The sequence below is a fragment of the Drosophila ananassae genome, chromosome 2R (genome assembly GCF_017639315.1).
Source record: "Drosophila ananassae strain 14024-0371.13 chromosome 2R, ASM1763931v2, whole genome shotgun sequence".
Classification (NCBI taxonomy): Eukaryota; Metazoa; Arthropoda; class Insecta; order Diptera; family Drosophilidae; genus Drosophila; species Drosophila ananassae.
The window spans coordinates 24,277,433-24,291,837 of NC_057928.1; the positions used below are offsets into that span (position 1 = coordinate 24,277,433).

The 14,405-nt window shown below is 42.1% G+C and overlaps 1 protein-coding gene across 1 annotated transcript in view; it reads right to left on the reverse strand.

Annotated features, from left to right (window-relative positions):
• LOC6507717 overlaps nt 1-14,405 on the reverse strand; it is a 101,816-nt gene that overhangs the window by 48,719 nt on the left and 38,692 nt on the right. The window contains exon 3 of the mRNA XM_014909938.2: nt 13,915-13,965. The gene's annotated coding sequence lies outside the window, so the exon portion shown is untranslated. The remainder of the gene's footprint in view (nt 1-13,914; nt 13,966-14,405) is intronic.

Consider the following 14,405-nt stretch of genomic DNA (forward strand, 5'->3'; position numbering starts at 1 on the left):
CAGAACAGAATCGTTTTCGAAAACAGACAAACAACAATCTTCGTAATTAATCAAATGATCATGGATTTTGTTTAAATATCCCAAAAATAAATACTCGAAATTCCCGTTTGTCTTTTCCCTAATTAATTTTCAATCTCTTTGGGATCTATGACGCGTACAATGGTAGCCAGAAAGTCCCATAAAACAAAATCCCATTCTACACTTAAATTCACATAAATGTTTGTGGTTTTTTTGTTACTGGCTACTGGCTACCGAAACACTTAAAGTTGCTCATCCCAAAGTGAGAACATTTGAAAGCTTCAAAGTTCATAATAAAGCAAAGTTCATGAACTCAAGAAAGCTAAGAATTTCTCACAGAGTCATGGCAACGGCGTCAATTACACGGGAATAAATGGTGGTCAAGATGGTGCAGACCACGGTGGCAGCCACGGCTACTTAGGAGGCGAATATATAGTAAGCCAAACTAGAACAGAGCCGACCAGGCCGGGACCAGTGACGAGCTTAACTTTTAACCGCACTGGCACATCGATGTGCCCGGCCAGCCTCGGCCCGGCCCGGCCTGGCCTGGCCACTTGAGTTCAGTTGGTTACGGGCGCCGAGCAAGTAATTAAAACGAGTCGAGAAAAATCAGCCCAAAGAAAATGGGAAAATTCTGAGCCACGTAACTGAATCTTCACAGTCAAAGCTGCTACGCTCCGGTCGGACATTGCTCATTTCGTCGTTTCGTAATTAATTAGTCTTAAAAGTTAAATAGCCCAAATGATTTCGGACAGGCTACAAAGGCGCTGGCTAATAGAAAACGCTGCCAAGAATGTGAAAAAGTGGGCGAGCGGTAGTTGGGACCAGGGACCGGGGACCGGGAGCCTGGGATACGGGACCGGGCAGTTGGCCGAAGAAGATTCAGCAGAGAATTTCAAGCCCAGTACGGTTCTGTCTTTGGTTTTGGTTCTGTTCGGTTCAGCAAATGAAGATAAGATATGTCTTTGACAGGACCGCGACAGCAAGAGGGCGGGAGGGAGGTGTTATGGGGAGGAAAATGACAGGGTAGTGCATATTTGTGCAAATTTAGTTTTATACACACACTGAAAAACACTGAAAAATATTTCTTACTACTTAAATAGATGTGGGAATTTCTAAAAAAAATATGAACCGAATGCCCCACTATTAAAGACCTTAAAAGCATGTTGTCTCAATGTATTTTTACAGGGAAAGAATTAAATTTATCCTCATTGAATGAATTTCATATTTATTTAAAGCGGATACTAAAATATTGAAGTTTTAAGTCGAACAAGAACAAAGGTTTCTATTCCATATTTTATTTTTTTCCAAATGGGAGATGTTCTGAGTTGATATTTGAGGTTCAAAAGATGAATATAAATATGAAGCATATAGCAATCGTATTTAATAAATAAATATTAAAATTCTTAAACCTTAATAATCCTAAAAATAAAAGCTATTTTTTTCTCTAAGTAGTTATTGCCATATAGTGGTGTGGATACTATAAAACTATACTACTAAAATATTTCTCCAAGTGCACTTGTAGACTGAGGCAATGGGAAAGCCAGTTGGCTGCTGTCAGTTTGTGTACGCATTGAATTGCAGGAAGAATTTATCTAACGCCGGCAGCGGCAGTCGAGTGTGTAAGTTCGAATGTGTGTGCCGAGTATCTGGCGGATACGTGTGAATGCTGCATCTCTGCCCGTCCCTGCCATATTGATTGAGACAGAATTTATTGGCCAAGTTAGTGCCCGGGTCCGTGTGTGTTTGTGTTGTGACTTTTCGGCATTAAAAATTTGTGCGTTGTTGTTGACTGTGAATATACCATAGCCACATACATACATAAAGCTCTGGCTTAAAGCAGTGCTAGCCAATGCATAAATATATTTGTATATGTATGGGTGTATACCTATGGTAAAACATGCATGTTTTGTGTTTGTGTATTCAAGTGCTGGCTTGGCTCGTTAGCCGAGCTCCAGCAACTCTTCCCTCCCTCCCTGCATTGGCATATTTAAATATTTTGTTGCAACGTTCTCAGCTGCCACACAAATTGGCAAAAATCAACTCAGCCAGCGCTACCTGCACTTACCTCCTTCTCCCAGCAGCCCACAATTGTATATCAATATCATTTGGCTTTCATACTCGATATTTCCCACATATTTGGCAATTTATTTTACACTTTTGCTGGCTGCCGTTGTGGAAATTGCCATTTCGCTTTAAGTGCGTTGCCCCGGTGCCTTTGCCTTTGCTTCTGCCTTTACAAAATTACAATCCACCTGACGCTGCAAAGAGAATTTAAATTAAACTCTAAAAGCCACAGATAAGTTTTGGGTACCATTTTGGAAGGCCCCGAAGCCATTAGCTTGTGTCGAATGCACAAAAATCGAGACCAGTATGAAGTTAAAGTTGCACTTGAGTCAGGCAGATCGAGTAGGCGTCTTTATGGTGCATGATTATGCATCCGATGGTCAATACATTGGCAACTCTTGAGCCTTAACTGGGCCAAGAGCTGGCCACTTTGCAGGAAGTGCAAGGCATGAAATACTCACTGCAACAAATGTTATCCTTAAATTCTAAAAAATATTAAATTAATTTCTGATAACGATGTAGAATTTTTTTACTTGATCAAATATATATGTTAGAAACCAAGGTTGATTTTACTAAATTCGACCATCTTTTCTTTCAAGTGCATCTCTTGACCGCCACATGCAAATTGCAACTGATTCAACATTCAAGTGCCTGGGAGTCCGGAGAATTGCTGGAAAAATTGCTGCCACAGAGTGTTGGCCTGCTCCTGGCCGGGTCCTATGTCCTGAGTCCTGAGTTCCGAGCTTGGGCAAGCTGTTGCTGCTGCCTTGCATAATTTATGGCCCCGTCTAGACCAAAGTGACAGGCTGGAAAAAGCAACGCACCCTGCCCCATCACCATCGCCCGATTCCAATTCCTAATTGTTCAGACATTTTTTTATGACGAGAATTTTTGGCATTTCATATTTTCCCATCTCGACCACATAAATTTACCAGCTGAATAATATTTTTACAAGGACTACCATGTATGTACGTAAATATTTGGCCAAGACAAATTGCAATAAACAATTTGCAACATTTTCATGCGGTTGCCGGGCATTTCCCATAGCTGGCCCAGAGCAGCAATTATAGCTCATAAGTTGGAAATTTTCTTTGCCTTGGTTTGGCTTGAATTTGCACTTGACCCAGGATCCATCTCCCTGGGAGATGCAAAGTTTATGATAAAATTATTAGCCAAATTGCCGGCCAGGGAGCCTGGCTAATTGGCTGCCATACTATCTGCCATATGTGAGCATCATGCCAAGATCCTAAAAATGAAAAATACTAAATGGATGGAGGGAAAAATAAAAAATGTGATGCTGCAACACATCGACTGTTGACAAAGTTTTGAACTGGTTTACAGCGAAAGCAAAAGTTGCCTCTGCATTTGCATGACGTCTCCTGGCCAAATGCTTTCAAATTGGGTTAACGACACTTGGCCAAGGCGAAAAAAGTGCACTTTCCACACAGCACACAGCAAGTGTCGCCATCAAAGTTTGCAGCATAGAAAGTGAAACTGCAGTGCCAGTGCAGCACAGTTGTTGTTAAAAATCCAAACAGCTCGTACACAACAATTACATGGCCGGCGATTCGCTCTGGCTTGATTTGATTTCATTTCGGCCTGCCCGATTTTAGCCTGGCCGAAAGAAAGTGAATCCAAAGTGAGACTGCTAATGGCAGGTGCCGCACAGAGCCAGCCATAAGTTGTTTTGCCATTTTTTCTGTTTTTCGAGTGGATGTGAGAGGATGGTCGGGGGAGTGACTGCAGTCGACTGACTGGGATTCATGTCAATTAGAGCTGGAAATGTTACCATCATCTGGCATCTTACGTATGCGAGTATAGATCGTTAGACAGATGGGTATCTGTGCGGGATTATGCAAAACTTGGCTAAGTATCGATAGACACGAAAGTTGCAGTGTGGAGCGAAGGAGGAGGAGGATCTTGGATTATAGCATAAAATAATTATGGTTACGAGGCATTTAACAATTAATGGTTGCAGTTTATTTTAGATGGAGAAATATTTTTTACGCCAGGCAACAGCGCCAACAGGTATTTAAGTCGTATATTGCCAAGAAAATTGTATTTATTGCCTTACAATTTATTTTTACACCCATATACTCTTTTATGTTCGTAAAAATGAAATATTAAGGCTTTAAAATCATCCTTCTTTATTCCATTTCTACTTGATTTACTTTTAAAAGGATGCACTCGTCATGTATGTATGCTTCAAGCCAAGTTAAGTATCAGCAATTACTACTTTGCCCACGGCCCTTTTGACATTAAGGATTTTAATTAAGCCTGCCTTCCCCCAGTCTACTTGTAGTTTGTTTCTATGGAATGACTTTTTCGAGCGCATAAGACACACATCCACAAGTCTCAATAATTATGCATAATTTAGCAGAAAACGAGGAACTGAACTCAAATACAAACTGAGAAAGATACTGATGCCACAAAACAGCCCGTAGATGATGATTGCATAATTCTGAAGATGCAGAATTTCTAATGGAAGAGCACAGAATGAGACTCCGCCGAGACACAGACACAGAAACAAACAGACACAAATCAGTGGGAAGCGAAATCAAATGAACTAAAGCCGCAACTTGTAAGGTGAGTCGCCTCCAAGTCAAGGAACCCATAAGCGTTGACAATATGCTCCGGAGGTGCAGGGACGGGAATCAGGGCTCAAATGCTAGAGCGACATGCTAATTATGCTGTATTTATGTATGTGCAAAGCATAAAACACGGACCCCGGAACTTAGTCTCCATGTGTGCGACATTACACTGGGAAAAGTCTTGTAACACCGAAAAACTTTGCTAAGAATTAGGGCAAGTATCTCAAGTATGATAAGTTTACAGGTCTTTCCTTTTACTTTTCCCTTTTTAAAATACGTTTTTGTTTAAAAATGCCCAAGTTTCATGAAATTTGTGAAAAATTTTTTTAAAACTTTTATTTGTTTCAAGTGCCAGAGTGCATATGTGCCGAAGTGCATTCAAGTGCATAAGAGGAGCCCATTTGGCTCAGCGGCAAACTTTTGCCTGACATTTGGCGTTGCTGTTGCCGTTGCCAACGAGAACGTTTCGCGTTCACGTTCACTTCGCGACTTTGACAAGAACGCGGCCATCAGAGGCCATTATCATGTGCCTCATCAGCGCCGCTGTTGCTGTTGCCGTTGCCGTCTAACGCCAAAGTCATTAAACTCTCGTAGCATCGTCTCCATCTCCAGCTCGGTCTCCGTCGCCAACAGTGGTGCCACCATCTCAATTTCCATTTTCATCTACGATCTTCCGGCAAACTCCTCTTGTCCAAACTCCAACTCCTGGGCCAAACGCCGGCTAACGACTAATTTGCGCATATGACAGGGCGACATGCGAGTCGTTCCATGGGCCTCTGGCTGGCTGGCTCATCGTTTCAGCCGTTCCTGGCCCTCGGTTAAAGATTGCCAACTTAAAACTGAAAACTGAAACTGGCGACTGGCGACTGGTCGGCGATGTCAACGATTGGCAGCTGGGATAGCTATGTGCGTGGCTTTCCCATCCCATCCCATTCCATCCACTGACGAGCTCTTCAGAATTCCCATCCAGCCAACTGGCTGGGATTGACTTTTAGCGGCCATAAACGCCAGACTAGGCCCATGACACGTTTATGTGGTTTAGATGATAAGAAATGTGCAGGCGCTGCATGGCCATTTAGGTGTTTCCCGCCCAAGGAAAAAAAACACAAATTCGAATTCCGTAACAATTGCACTTTAAAGCCGCATAAAATGCTGGCACCCGGGGCGTATGCGCAACAATAAACGAGGCGTTGGCCCAAACAAATCGTCCAATTTGTTTTCAGTTTCTATTGTGCATATTTAATATATGCACTCCCCCGTCAGCGGTTATTCACTTGTGCCTAACCAAATAATATGGCACGCAATGGGGAAAATGTTAAATCATCTAGTTCGCGGTGAAAGGTGGCAACCTGTGAAATGCAGAGCTTGGGTTTGAGGCTTGGGGAACTCCTTCAGCTCCTGAGAAATCACGTGTCAGTTTGTGGGCGGAGTAGCGGGTTAAATTAGTGTCCAGGCAGGTGAAACTTGAGGCAGGTGTGAAGAGAAATTTTGGTTTTCTAAAAATATTCAGTTTGAAGACTGCGTTTTGTTTAAATCATATGTTATTGTAAAAATCGTGACATGTGAGGTTTTGAAACCACTCCAACTAAAATAAGAACTCTTCACTTACTTATCTTTCGGATTATCATCCAAAGTATCAACTTTTCTGTGGCAGTCGTGTTCGTTTCATTTTCAAGCGACAATTGAAAGTCATTAACACCTTTAAGGTTTCACATGTGATTCCCCAGATCTCGCTTCACTCACAATCTGGCGAGGAGGCCAAGAGCGACAGTGGCTAAGCAGGGGGCTTTGACAATGGCATTAGGTTGTGGATCAAAGGGGTGGAGGGGCTTTGGTGGCAAGTGCACCTTCGGGGCAGCAGTCTAATTAAACACGACAGTGAAAATGTGCTCGCGCTGCCATTGACACGTGTGCATAACAACGGCAACAACAATAACGTGGCCAACACCAATACCAACAATAGGAATATCAACAATGGCCAATGTCCAGGCGGATGCAGTGCAGCTGATAGGACCTCAACTCATACGCATGCACAGAAAGAAATATATTTACTTATAGAAGTCTTAATATTCCTAAGAAGTCAGGGCTTAAAGCTATTTTAATTCCATTTACTATTATTATGTATATTTTTGTATTTAAATTTTATTAAAGCCATTTAGACTTATTTTGCTGTGTATAAACAAAGGCTGGTAAAAATCTGTTGCCACTGATTTTCCGTTTGCCCGCAGTTTCCGTGACCCACCACATCTCGCACCACTTTCAGGGCACAAGGATTCACGCACGTGATTTATGTGCGTGGGTGCGCATTTTAACGCGGCGACAGTGCCAAGGATCCTGCCTTTGGTCCGGCTCTCGGCTCTCGGCTCTGGTCCAAACACAGGAGCATGCAAACGGCCAACTGATGGTAACTTTATTGAAAGCCGCATATTTTATGTGGGCGTGGACGCAGGACACAGGAGGCTGGGCGCCAGACTTTCCGGCCAGCCGGTTTGGGCCAGGCCCCGGACTCTGGACTGTGCAATTCAATCAGGATATAATTTTATGCGTAACTTAAACACGCAGGATATGTTAATATTGTGGCGCATGAACACAAACACATAAAAGAGACACAGGACACTGGATAGTGGACCAGGGAAAAATCGTTGCACTTTACGCTCGAAATAACAAAATACTATATGTGTAAATAACGCAGGGCACGTGTGTTTGTTTGCGTGATTAATTAATTGTGTTTAAAGGATAATTGCCTCTAGCTTTCATTTGATTAAATTTCCATGGCCTCTGTGTACGGTGTGCGAGGGAGCAACAATGAGCGAGATAGCGGAATAATAAACCTCAGGTCAACGCTCAGGCAGCTGGCTTCCTGGCCAGATTACGCAGAGATCAGCCTGGTTAAACTTTCCCATTAAATTTTAAATTGATTTCAGAACGGAGCAGAACCATTTAAGTACTCAAAAATATTCTGCCAATCCCATGGAATATCGCTTAAGGCAGTGTCCTTAATGCGAAGACCACAATTAAAACGTGTTTTCTTAAAGAGGATTTATTTTTCCCTTTAAAATGATGGAAGTATATGATATTTTTTACGTGAATATCGAAATTATCCCTTAAGAGTAATAGGACTTCGTTTGAAATATGTCCTCCTCCCGGAAAAATTCTATTAGCTTGATTTTTATCAATCGTATTCCATTAGGCTGGCTTTTAACAACATTTTAGTAATTGATTAATTTCATTCAGTGTTCGTCAATTATTACCACAATTGAAGTACAACTTTTTTCCCATTTATTTTTTTCCCTCCATGCCAAACTTTTTTGTGCTTTGGCTTTTTGAATAATAAGTATTAATTTGTTGGGGAATTTTATGGGAGAGCTAAATTCGCAAATTAAATTTTCTATTTCTGTTACGTGACTCGTGACTGGTGACTGCTGAGTGGTGACGGTTGGCATGATGCTTTAATTATGACGATTTTTTATGGCCAGCCAAGATAGATTTGTTCGTTAACACGCCGAGAAGTTGACGTGCCAACTGTCTGTGGGTCTGGGTGGGTCCATCCCTCGACACCCCTCGACCACCACACCAATCCAAAAGCCACCATCTCTATTTTTCTCCTGCGTGCCACTTCCTGTTCCTGCATAATCGATGGCAAGCGGCAACTTTTTTGGCCAACAATCTCACACGCACAGGGACCAAGCCAACACCAGCAGCCAACAAAATCCCAACAACAAAAACAACAACAAAAGCAACAACAGCAATAATAATAATTTAACCAAGAGCAGGCGGCACCGGGTCGAAAAAGTTTTGTGAAACAAAATACGTAAATCTCTTTAGTTGGCTCATAATTATGACATTAAGCGGCGATGCAGCTTGAATTTTAATTGGTATTCCGTGCGTTTTCTATTTATTATGGCTAGCTGGCTGGATGCTTCTTCTCCGCTTGTTATTATGTTTATTAATAAATAATTTTGCAGCTTGTTGCCGATTTGTGGCCATTCATCGAGATTCGACATGTGTTTTGCGCCATAACCGTTAACAATTGTGGTTAGTCAACGGGCGTGATTAAGGCGCAACGGCCCAAGCCGAAGCCCAGGCAGTTAGAACAAAAGATTTTACATTTATTTTAATTTATTCGTTTTATTCGTTTCTCGAAGATTTCACATCCCAGCGCAGCCAGTGACCCGAATCGATTCGGTTGCATAAGGATGTAAATTAAGGTTAATGCTAATTGACATTTCGATTTGCACATAAAAACTCCGGTTCGAATCCCGAAAACAAATTGCTGGCAAATCCAGTCTTTACTCTTTTTTTTATGACCACATGAAAATTAAATTAAGTTCGCGTGAAAATACGGTTATTTCAAAGTTTGTTTGTATTTCTTTTCCCCTTTTTTCGTTGCGTCTTTTCGGCCACTTTGTTTACCCTTCACACGCTTGAACTTTGAATGTTCAGACACTTGGCCAATGCACATAAAAAAGAGCTGTTGCCAACAAACAACAATCGGGAGCACTGAATTGGTAACAACAACATCATTTGCCATTTCCGTGCGATTGTCCGTCTAGCTTCTGCTGATAGCAATCTAAGCCAAAATGTTGCAATGCCAGCAGTTACAGCAGCAACCTAACAACAAACGCCAGCGACAACGGCTGAATAAAGTTATTAGCGCATTTAACTGTGGCAACCGGCGAGGCAGCGGACGTGGACGTGGCACACTCGTGTATTGTTCGCATGTTCGCATTCGCCCGTCTGGCCAGCCACTGTGAATGCAATTTCCATTTTAATTACCACCAAAAGGCAGCAGCCATGCCAGAAACAACAACGACAGCGACAGCAGCGACAACGGGCCAAAAGGCAGACGCTCGGCAGACAAGCAAAACGACACCGACCGTGGCGCATGCGTCGTGATGCATAAGTAACATGCAGCCCAACAAAACACAAAACAACAGTAGCTATATCAACACCAGTACCTGCAACAACAACGGCAGCAACACCAGCAACATAGTAGATACATCATCCAACAATGGAGAAAAAAATACAAAAACTTAACGACAGAAATTAGTCACACATTTCGTGCATCGTTTAAAACACAAATGTACATGACCAAGTCTAGGCAAGAAGTAATGAAAATGTTTACTTTGATGAATTGGTAGGAGGATATAAATAAAAATTGGATTCAGTTTCATTTAATAAAATATAAATCATTTTTTTAAACTATGAGTTTAACTACATATTAAAGAAGTAGGCCTATTTAAATAGATCTCTCCAAAGAGTCGCAAGTTCAAGGCTTGAAAACTTTTTAAATCAATGCCAAAATATCATTTATTTCAATTAGAAAATTCAGGCTTATAATATAAAGAAACATTAATTATAATTTCCAAGTTAAAACCATGGTTGTCTTAATGAAGAATACAAAACTATTCATTAGTCTTAATTGATTAAAATTGATTTAGAGGCATAACATTTTTGTTTCAATGGCTCACAAATTCAAGGCTTGAAAACTTTTATTATTAATGCCAAAACGATTTCCAAAAACTCTTAAATCCCCTTCCGTTTTGACAACAGACTTTATTTCGCTCCACAACTCGTAGTTGCCGGTGTCATTAACAATTCGAATGAAAATTCGAGGGGTTGTTGTGGCTCGGTTATCACTGCAATATCGCGGCTTTCGTGGTGTTGTGTTTGCTATTGCCACTTGTAACTTAATTCGTATATAACCGGAGACACTTGCTCTCGCTCTCGTTGTGCATTTTCTGCATAAATATTTCAACACTTTCGCTTTTGTTTTGTGCCACAAGCACACATACTGTGCTATCTGCGGCGAAAATGGCTTTAATTATTCCCGACGTGAGCGACCTCTTCATCACAACTACCCCACCCGCACCCACCAGTTGTCGTGCATTTTAATTGCATTTTTATTTAATTTTACCTTTGCTGCATCTAATTTGTCGTCATCTTGCCTGGCCTGGCTTCCCTCGCCGTTGATATTTTGTAATAATTTTTTGCCATCGCCGCTTGCTACTGTTTGGGTCTCTGAGCTTTTGTTTTAGCTGGATTTATTTTGGCTTTCTTGATTTCGTGCTCAGAGCTTCCCACGCACTTGCAGATATTTCTGTTGTGTTGTGTTGGCTGGCGTCGTGCGATCGTTTGCGTAATTTCGAGGCCCAAGACCAAAACAAATCATCAAAGTAATTTCGTCACTGCTGACACTCACACTTGTGTGTGAGTGTACGTCATGAAAATGTACTTTTCGTCAGCCGGAGAATTAATGCAAATTTATATAATTTGAGTCGGACTACGTAACAGTTCCTCTGGCTTCGGTTCATTGCTCTTGGTAGATTGTACTGTATCAGTTCAGTGAACTCTCACTCACATGCATGACTGTAATTCAATCTACTTTTAAGCTTAAAACATAGCTTTCTTTTCAAAAGATTCGAAAAAAAGAAGGCAACCCATATATGCTGATTTAACTTCCGCTGCGTCTGCGCAATTCTACTGACCCAATTTCGGATAGGTTTCCAAACTCATTCATTGTTGGTCCGATTCGCTTGTGTCTGCTAATTTATGGCCGCCCCTAGTGGGCGTTGCGATTGATTTACATACAGACCGATTCACAAATGCCACAGTTTGGCTATATGTTTGCCTGACTTCTGACTTCTTTTGTGCTTTTCTTTTGAGTTCGATCTATAAGCGGCTTAAATTTACTTTTTGGCTATTATCGAAGCGTTTAGATTACCATTTGGGATCACATTATCCGACCGCAGATCGTTCGGGTTAACAATTTCAGCCATAAATTATGGCAACAATATGCCGGCTTACACAATTCGCTGGCCACTGTGCCGGGCAAACACAATATGCAAACATTTCGCACACCAAATGGTAATTAATAAGAGCTCACACAAAAACCGGAGCGCTGCCAGGCCTTATAATAAATTAATTACAGCCCCGATATCAAAGCGAAAGGCGCCGAAAGTTCAAAATTTGAGAATCAGAGAACTTGGCACTCGGAGAAAAGTGTGGTTAGTCGATACACAACTTTTATAGAAGAGAGATTTGTGATGGAATAGCTTAAAAATGAATCATAAGCTATATTTGGATAAAAACAATTTGTAACTCTTATTCACTTAATAAGATTATACGATCCACGACTTCTTTTTGAGTGTAAAAGACGCGAATGTTGAGAACATTCCCTAGCCTGGCCATCCCATTCTTTTCCAATGCCCTGGAAGTAACAGTAACAAATAATTAGCTTGTAAACTAAAAGTCATCATTAATAATGATTACCGCTGGGGATATGCCTCCCATTGCCCCCTCACCGCTCCAGCGGCATGGTGTGGGTGTTTTGGCAGATGCCGGCATAAACGTCAACATAATTAAGTGAGCGACTTCTTTGGCCATCGACATCGCCATCGCCATCGACTTTTTCTACTCGGCTGCGATTTATTTCGCATTAACGTTAAATATTGCTTCCTAATTAACCACGGCCCGCTTGCCACATGCAAACAGTCGGTGGGCGATGGGTTCTAAATGACGACCGATATATATAAGTATTACTACACGTATACCTCGGGTTGGGGCCCTCTGCCAGCAATGATGAGCAGGATGATGATGCGTCAATTTTGTGGTAGCTAATTAGCAGTCGATGAAGTATACAAAACGTAACACACGCTTACCGTTTACAGTTACTGTCAAAAGTTCTGGGCCGGAATTTCGTCCGAAATGCTCTAACTGCGATTTGGCGTGACGCATTACAGTTACTCTGATTTCAGTTTGTTGAAGTCATTTGTCGGCAGGTTGATGCCTAATACCCCTCTGATTACTGGCAATGGGATTAATCTACTGACGAAAACAAGGGAAATCATGCACTACGAATGGGGTTAGTTGATCTTCTATTACAAACTAGTAGCATGCTTTTGATTAGATTTTACTTAACTTTAGATTACTTTTTAAATACAAACTTAATAAGCCCAAGAACCGAAACTTTTACTTAAAAACTTATTTTAAATCACAGCATACAGCATACAGCCTTATACATAAAAGTCAGTCACTTTATTTAAGGCTCTTGCCCATTTTAAGCCGGCCCACTCAACTTTTGGTCCGCACCGCAGAGCCATAAAGTGTAGCGACAGTGCTCTTAGCCCGGCTTTGGGTGCGATAAAAATTGATATATAATGGATTATCGTTTATTACACGCACGATGCTCTCGATTGTTTCTCTTTTCCGTTTTTTTGCATTTCTTGCCAACAGACTCGAACCATTTCTTCGCCCCACTCGGCGTGGCATACATTTTAATGAGCCTTGGCACCCGCGCCTGCCTGCAAATTTGCATCTGCACTCGCATTCCCGATGGTCGCTCATATGGTTTTCAACCACCGACCAACCCACCGGGCAAACAAACAAAGAAAACAACGCAGCAGCAGCGGTAGTGGTAGCGGCAGCAGCGGCGAAGGCATAAATAATCGTACAAAGTATTGTCGGCCATAAATATCAAAGCTCGAGATCAGTGGATGAAGATGCTCCCACCGAGGCGACAATGAAGATGTGGCAAGATGGTGGTTACTCCCTTAACTATACTTTCCAAAAGACAGTTTCTGTGGCTTTAAAATTATTTTTTAAAAGTGATAAGATAACCCGAAAAATCACTCATTCAGAATTACAAAAATAAATAGAATAACAAAGATATATGATAGTCTTGAAAGTAAAAATATTGTCTTCGAATATTAATATTCATCCCGAAAAGAAACAACTGCAGCCATTGTACATGGAGGTGGCTCGGTTCGCGCAATTTCCATGCAGCATGAGTCGACAATAAAGCGCCATAATAAAGGCAGCAGCAGCAGCAGCAGCAACATCCACCAGAGCAGCAGCTACATCAACAACGGCAACAGTACAAGCAGCAAAGTAGCAACATCGCAGGCGGCCACAACAACACCAACATCAACAACAAGAACAATAAACAAGACGCGCAGCAATTTCACTGACTACTGAGAACTTTACGTACTGTGACGAGGACCAAGCCTCCCACTGCCTGGTGGTGCCCCCAGTATCCCTTATATCCCCTCTTCCTCTTGTTCTCCATCGGGTTTCCCTTAGGACTTGGTGCTGGTGCACCGTGTGCACTGAACGAAAATTGAGTCGCTGAACGCACGTTGCGCGCGCTAATGGGGCGTATGCGTAATGTGCGCGCTTATTAAAACTTAAAGAGGCGTGGTCGGACTCATTAGTCGGGGATTCGAGGAACTCTGCTTACCTTGCCGCGGAATATGCCGAGGAGTGAGCTCCGATACTGTTCGGTTCGCAACTGAAATGGAACAGAAAAGAGGGACGTTTATTAGTAAGAGGTTTTGGGTCCTCGATGTTTTAATATTTCTTCTTGAATTAGAATATAATTTTTACAGTGAAGGCATGCCCTTGCCCGTGTCTGTTGTTATTATATTATTGCTACTGCTCTCTGGCTTGCCCCTTGTTGCTTTCATTTATATTACCCGGACCGCTCAGCCGGCACTCCGGCTGCATTTCCCAGCCACTGTCTTCCCCTTTCTCCTTCGGTTTCATTCATTCGCCGCACGCTGCGCACTCATTTACCCTTTAACCGAAACGTTCAACTGCCTTCACGCCCACGACTTCACCGCCGCCGTTGCCGTGGCCCCCTTTTTTGCATATCATTTGCGCGAATCTTGTCTGTCGCCCCGCGCCCGAAACCCCTTCGCGAATCCCTTCGAAGCCCCTCCATGGCAGGCT